The sequence below is a fragment of the Myotis brandtii genome, unplaced genomic scaffold (assembly GCF_000412655.1).
Source record: "Myotis brandtii unplaced genomic scaffold, ASM41265v1 scaffold59, whole genome shotgun sequence".
Lineage (NCBI taxonomy): Eukaryota > Metazoa > Chordata > Mammalia > Chiroptera > Vespertilionidae > Myotis > Myotis brandtii.
In genome coordinates, this window is record NW_005370223.1 from 684,154 (window position 1) to 691,784 (window position 7,631).

The window sequence follows — 7,631 nt, forward strand, 5'->3', positions numbered from 1 at the left end:
CTGGGAGGTAGGGGAGGCTGGGGGGAGGTCAATGGGGGAGGGGGGAAGGAGACATATGTACCACTATTTGTAATACCTTAAACAATAAAATAAATAAAATTAAAAAAAAAAAGAAGAAGCACCCTTCACAGCCAACCACATCAATGCTAGGATTATGCCAGAAGAGGACTTTGGCCTCTCCAACAAGTTTTGCCTGTTTCCTCTTTGCCTGGACATAATTCCATGAATGAATATCACATCCTGGATCCTAAGGCTGCTGGGAGGAAACCATCCTTTGTAACTAAAATTGCCTAAACCACCCAACCATACATATTTGATAGAGTCCCTCACGGACACTACTTGGAAAAGGACTGGGGTAGCTTTTACCATAATTCAGTGACATTTTATCTCAACTACCTGAAATAATTGATCCAATCATCTGCTTGGAATTTTTGCTATTTGCCAGGGTTTCCCCCAGATTCAAAGACTAAATTCAGACAGTTTCTACAGCAACTATCTGAGAGGCCAAGCACAGCCTTAGCAACACAGGTCAAAGGTTTGGGGGAAAAAGGTGTGGGGGGGGTGTTGAAAAGCCGCCACCACTTGTTTTGACCATGGGCCACTAACAAATAGGGGATCAGGGCTGGTAGTCTTGCTGTTTACAGCTGATGCTTTCGTTTAATTCACCACAGCCCACAAAACACTGACATTCCTCCGAGTCCTCAATCTGTGCTCAGACAGAATAACAACACAAGGGCAACTAACATTTATTGAAAACAATTTGCCACATACATGCTGAGACTTCGATATGAATTATCTTATTGATTTCTCATAAGAACCCTATGAAGCAGGTACTACTAAAATTTAGCGCTTAAAGGTCAAAAATCAAAATGTGAGGGTCAAAAGAAGTTAGACTTGCCCAAGATCACCCTGCCTGGCTAATTCCACACCTATGCTTTCATTCATATAGTATTCTCCCTCTGAAGGCACAAATATCATATCACCACCTGATGCCACTTTATTTGTTACATGTCTTCCCCAAAATTCAATAAAGTTGTCATTTTTCATTCAATGGCTGCTCTTTCTCTGCAGATGGTGACATGACTCCCCTTCACAGAGGAGCAGCACCCAGGAGGTTTAGCTCCCACAGCACATATATTTCTCCTCATTTCCCTTCTGACCTTCATCTCAGCAGTCTCCCCCTTTTTAAAAAAAAAATTATTGATTTTAGAGAGGAAGAGAGAGATAGAAACATCAATGATAAGAGAGAATCATCAATCGGCTGCCTCCTACATGCCCCTGACCGGGGAATCGAACCTTGACCTCCTGTTCATAGGTCAATGCTCAACCAATGAGCCACACCGGCCGGAACCATTTTTTAATCAAGCCAACTGCTTTGGGTTGAATAGTGTCCTCCTCCAAAAAAGGAACTCCTCATATGTTGGAGTTCTAACTTCCAAGTACCGCAGACTATGATCTTATTTGGAGATGGGGTCTTTACAGAGGTGATGAAGTTAAAATTAGGTCATTGGGGTGGGCCCTGATCCAATGTGACTGCAGTGCTCATAAAAAAAAGGGAAATGTGGGTCCAGAAATGGGCCTAGAGTGAAGACGATGTGCAGAGACATGGGGGGAAGATAGCCATCCATAAGCCTAGGGGAGAAGCCTGCAAAAGATCCCCAGGGCCCCAGAAGGAACCAACCCTGCTGACACCTGGATTTTGACCTCCAGCCTCCAGATGAGTGAGACAATATATTCCTGTTGGTTAAGCCACTTCATCTGTTAGAACAGCCCTTGCAAACTAATACACAAAGAAACTCGTTTTCACTGAGAAAGATGCTGCCATCCCAGGATAGAGGTCATCGGGGTGGAGCTTTATTCAGCTACTAGAGGCCCGATGCACGAAATTTGTGCAAGGGCCTTGGCCCCGGCCCTCACCCTCCACCGCCGCCACGGCCGGGGGCCTCTGTTGCCTCTGCCAGGGCCCCCACCCGCTGTGGCTTTGTCTGGAAGGAAAGATGTCTGGAAGGACGTCCGGTCTAATTAGCATACTACACTTGTATTATTATAGATTATACATGCAGCACCCACAGCACCAGGGGGTCCGCTTGAAGGTTGGTTGATTTTCCTGTTGGGCTCCAACCCTCCCAAGAGGCATTTTCAGACAGTCCTGTCACTTCCCCATTTGTCTGAGTGAGGACAGGGAATTCTTCTGTCCCACATCTCAAAACTTATAAGTAACTTGATATATACGCATCGATCTTTTTTCCCTTATAAAAAGCTAAGTTATAGACAAGCTTTAAATAGAGTCAGTTATTTCTCATCATTTTTTGTTTTGTTTTAAAATATATTTTTATTGCTTTCAGAGAGGGAGAGAGAGATAGAAACATCAATGATGAGAGAGAATCATTGATTGGCTGCCTCCTGCACGCCCCCCACTGGGGGTCAAGCCCACAACCTGGGCATGTGCCCTTGACCGGAATCAAACCCGGGACCCTTCAGTCTGCAGGCCAACACTCTATCCACTGAGCCAAACCAGGTAGGGCTCATCCTTTTTGCTTTTTTTTTTTTTTAATCCATTAAGGGCTTGGAATTAAATTAATTCGTCCTTTTCTAAAATTGAGCCATGCATTTCTAAAGAACAATGAAGGTGCAGAAAGAGAGGACTGCAAAATTTGTTTTCAAATATCACAGGTGATGTGGGTGGGAAAGGATGGGACTGGAATTCATAACACCACCAGCACCAAATATCCTGTGTGCCATTTTTTCACCTCTGCATTGCATATTATAAATTATAAAGCAAGACCAGACATGAATAAAGAGCAGATCAAAAGCTCACACACAACATTGCTCACCAAGTAAGGTTCAGACCATCATGCCCCTTTTGGCCTCACGCACAAACCCCTGGCACCATTGCTGTCATTTAAGGTTTAGACAGATCGCACAGGATCGGACCACTGGCACCTTTGACAAATTAGAGACCCAATTAAAGTGGCCATTAATGAGCTAGAAACAGGCCGACATAAAATCAGGGCTGCTGCCTCACCCTTCAGGCTGATGAGGACGGAAGGAAGCCGGAAAGGAGGGGTGGATGTCCCCCCTCAAACTCACACCAGACACCCCTACCGTGGCGTCAAACACACGAGACACCTCAACCCCGAATGGAAGGGTCGTCCAGACTAGGTCAAAGGGAAGGGAAGACCCACATGGGTACAACGGATGGCTAGTCTGCCATGGTGCTTCCCTGACCCTCTACACCGGTTGGCAATGAATTCCCTGGGGTGTGCGGGCGTATAGCGCAGAAACCCTGGGAGGGGGCAGGCAAAGGACTCTTTCCTCCCTATCAAGCAGAACATCACAAGGGCTTCCCGGGACTAAAGAGGAGGGTAGGAATCACTGTTCCTCATAACAGGCGCCTTAATTATTTTTGACAGTGTTTCTTCATGTGTTATACAGCATCTCTTTGTATGAAAAAGTGTAGAGATGAGCATTTTGTCACATTCGGGCCTTAGAAATTCAGTATGAGGCAAATCCAAATTAGATCCCATCCTACTGGGTTTAGATACTGAGATTTCAAGAAAAGGGGGGGGGGGGAATCCACTTTCTATAATACTAGTTCCTTTATAAGGTGAACCTGAGGCAAGATTCCAATGACAAAAATGTGCAATCAGGTTCAAGTGTGGCAGGTTAACTTTCTGATTAATTTAATCAAAACCTACAACTGGGATGGGCAAGAGAGTAAGGGGGAAATAAGTTACATCTGGTTTATTGAGAGATCGCATACCATATGACATCTCACTCATGAGCTAGTTTTTTTATCACTAAAACTTCAAAAATAGCTAGCATTTTGTGAGCATTTAAGTTAAGCACTTTGGACAACTTATTTCATTTAAATATCCCAATTCTATAAAGTAGGTCCTGTTGACATCCTATAGGGCAGGAACCAAACGCAGGGAGGTGAGGAAGGTCGAACTGCCAAGACCAAGCACAGGGCACTCCATGTGAGGAAGGTGTGTCCATCTTCTGTTTAAAGATTCTTTTTGTTATTGTTGTTGTTAATCCTCAACCCGAGGATAATTTTCCATTGATTTTTAAAGAATGGAAGGGAGGGCGAGAGACACAGAGAGAGAAACATCGATGTGAGAGAGACACATCAATTGGTTGCCTCCTGCATGGGCCCTTACCAGGGCCGGAGATTGGGCCTGCAACCAAGGTACATGCCCTTGACCGGAATCGAACCCGAGACTCTTCAGTCTGTGGGCTGATATTCTATCCACTGAGCAAAACTGGCTAGGGCTAAACATTAAGAGCATAAATCTACCATCCTGACTTCTCTTTGTTTCTTAATCAAGAACTACAGGTCCCGCTGAACCGGTTTGGCTCAGTGGATAGAGCGTCAGCCTGCGGACTGAAGGGTCCCAGGTTCGATTCCGGTCAAGGGCATGTACCTTGGTTGCGGGCACATCCCCAGTGGGGGGCGTGCAGGAGGCAGCTGATCTATCTCTCTCATTGATGTTTCTAACTCTCTGTCCCTCTCCCTTCTTCTCTGTAAAAAATCAATTAAAAAAAAAATATATATATAAAAAGAACTACAGGTCCTAATGTTTTAAAATAATTAAATTATGGAAAGAAAAGATTGATTCTGAATATCACGAATAAGAAAATTCAATATGTCAGTTTTACAGAATATTTTCAGAGAAATTACGTTTTCTTTGTGCCATTTATAGCTTGTATAGCCTGGTTCCTTACATATGCTTAAGTGAAAAATCAACTTCAGTATAATTAAACTTTAGCTGCTGAATGGCTTTTAGTAACAGCTCTTGTACCTAATGAAACATTCCTGTTTGTTCTCACAGGGAACATAGGTAGAGAGATATTCCTCTAACAAACTTCAAAGGATGCCACACCCACACCTCACCAAAAGACTTACATATGCAACCACAGAGGGGCTTTAAAAACCTCATAAAGAAGTAAACCCCAACTGTTTGATCATTCTCTTCTATGGTTGGACCCCACTTCCTTAACGTCGAATTAGTTGCTCCCTTATACGATAAAGATATAATTACTGTAGCATGATAGGGGTTCGTCCTTCTTCCCGAGAGAACAAAACAGCAACTTCTCAACTTGACCCGAGGCACCTAACTTGAGCTTCCTCGTGGAAAGGAGAGCTCACAGCACTGAGTCCCTTACTTGCTTCTCTGATTTATTCTCACGACTCCGTGCGTCAGCAGTGTCTCCATTTTATAGATGAGAAAACCAAGGTTCGGAGGGTTCAAGCAATGAGCTCAGTGCCTGGCTGCTGGTAAATCATAAAACCGGCCCAACCCACTGCCCAGCCCAGAAGACTCATGAACTACACGCCCTGTAAGCCATGATAAACTCTCATTCAGGGAAAGACTCATTTTGTTTCCTGAGGGAAGCCAAATGCGTTCATTTGCCTTGTCATCTAAACAGGCACTCTCTTCTTCCCAGTTATTTCTCACTTGCTGTCTACGTTTTTGAAGAAAAATCAAGACAAGCCAATATCAGAGAATGCATTGTCCTCCCAACCTCCTGCTCCCCATCCCCTATCGCAGAAGGCTTCTGTCCCCAGAAAGTCACCGGAAGAAAGAAAAAAAAAAAAAAACAGAAACAGAGGTAGGGACTGGATCTCCAGAGGCACTGAGAGGCTGTATGTGACCTGACATCTCCAAAGAATCACCCGTTACTGATGCTGCCCCCACCAGGGAGGCGGCAAGGGCGTGCCAGAAGCCGGCAGACGCACACATCAAGCCCAGCCTTCCCGAAGGGGAAAGCAGGTCTGTCGCTCTGTTTTCAATTCTTATTCCGGTGCTTTCGTTTATTATTTATTTTATTTTTAAAGACCAAGATCTTTGTTTTCATGACTTTTAAAAAAAACTCTAGTTGACAAGCAATTTGATATTAGCTTCAGGTATACACCATAGTGATTCAACATTTACGCACCTTACAAAAGGATCGTCGCCGTCAGTCTAGTAACCACTTGTCAGCACAGTAGCTATTGGGGTATCCCTGACTATACTCCCTATGCTACACATTGCATCCCCATGACTTGTTTTGACAACTGGAAGAAAGGCTTCTTTTCTCTCATACATTTCTCCTCCCCTGCTGTGTCCCAGACAGTTGTGAGGATTCCAAACGGAACCTCGTTCTCCGAGGAACAGTTAGAAGGCTCAGGTGTTGAAGAGCACATCTGAGAGGAGACGCCTCTTGAGAGTGAGGTCCCAACCCCAGTTTCTAGGAGACGAGAAGCAGAGCGTCTTCGGGCGAGGCACGTCCCTATTTCAATCACAAAGAGTGGCTGTAAGACTTATTTAAACATCCCAGACCTCAACCTTGCCTTGATTCCACTATCAAGTTTGACTCAACCGAAGCCACTTCATCAAATGAATTCATGGGAGGTAGGCGTATGGAAAGAAAGTACTTAAGAAATTGTGTTCTTTGAAAGCAAAACTTGTCCTACCGGGAATAAACTTCCCTTCCCGGCAATACTCTGAACAAGTTTTATCCAGGGATAAACTTGTTCAGAGACTTCTTAAGTACCCTGCTCCACCACGTATTTTGCCATTCTTAAAGAAAAACGTTATCAACATAGTTCAGACGTGCCCACTCTTACCTTTCTGTGAGTAAATAACCATTCAGCTGTTGAGACTCTTGCTGGGACTTAAGGTTCTCCCCAGAGGAGCAGGCCGTCTGCACTGCTCTGCTTCCCCGGCAGCCTCTCCCTTCCCCTTCAGTCAAACATTAACCATTGACTGCCTTCTGGATTTCAGGAACCATCAGATGTCATAAACCGGGTGACTACATTCACTCCAGGAAATTAACTTGCACCGAAAGAAGTTAATTCACAACGAATACACCTCAAGACACGTTTCTGAATTTTCTGAATGTAGATAATAAATTAGAAGACAAGGAGAAGGTAAAGTGTAAAAACTCGCTGTGTACTCCACTATCTCTAGAGTATGAGCTCCACGACATCAAAGACGGCGTTTCCCCCCTATTCGGCACCACCACCCCAACAGGCAACAGGGTTGGCACAGAAAACTCAGTGGGCAAATATTTGAGTAGATCCCACTTCAAACACAAGAGCGCAGGATGCCATGTCTGAGCAATGAGGCAGTTCATCGATAAGCAGCCGCAAGACACATAGGAAATGACTCAGAGAGCACCACAAAGACACGATCGGGCTGCACCTGTTTCTGAGGTCCTAGGGTTCCTTCAACGTCTGCAAGAAACAGCCAGGAGTCACCTTCGCTTAAAACACCAGCCGAGCCCTTTGCGGTGGGAAACTGTTTCAGGAAACTGTCCGGCTGTCTGTCGTGAAGCTGGACTCAGGCCAGAACAGAGGTTGCTTTCAGCAACGCCCCCCGTAGACACTGATTGTAATTGATGTTCATCCTGACATGAATCAGCTCTCCTCCCGCACCTCCTGTTAGGAGCTGGTTCCTGGAACAGGTTTTGTCCTGAACTGGCCAGTCAGCTACAGTAATGAACCGTACCCGGTAGCATTCACGAACGAGTACCATGACTATCCCCACTTTACCCTCCATAATTCTTTGGCACCTGCCACGCTGTGTAAGGATCCATTTCCTCTTGCCTTATATATAAATTTCCCTTTATAAACTCTATTAATT

At 44.8% G+C, this 7,631-nt stretch overlaps 1 protein-coding gene across 2 annotated transcripts in view; it reads right to left on the reverse strand.

Annotated features, from left to right (window-relative positions):
* Positions 1 to 7,206, reverse strand: part of CDH17 (cadherin 17, LI cadherin (liver-intestine)) — a 58,177-nt gene extending 50,971 nt beyond the window's left edge. Inside the window, exon 1 of one of the 2 annotated variants that reach the window (XM_005879230.2) lies at positions 7,191 to 7,206. The gene's annotated coding sequence lies outside the window, so the exon portion shown is untranslated. Of the gene's footprint in view, positions 1 to 6,613; positions 6,719 to 7,190 lie in introns of those variants that run through there. The other variant, XM_005879229.2, reaches the window with a different exon arrangement.
* Between the last annotated feature and the right edge of the window lie 425 nt (positions 7,207 to 7,631).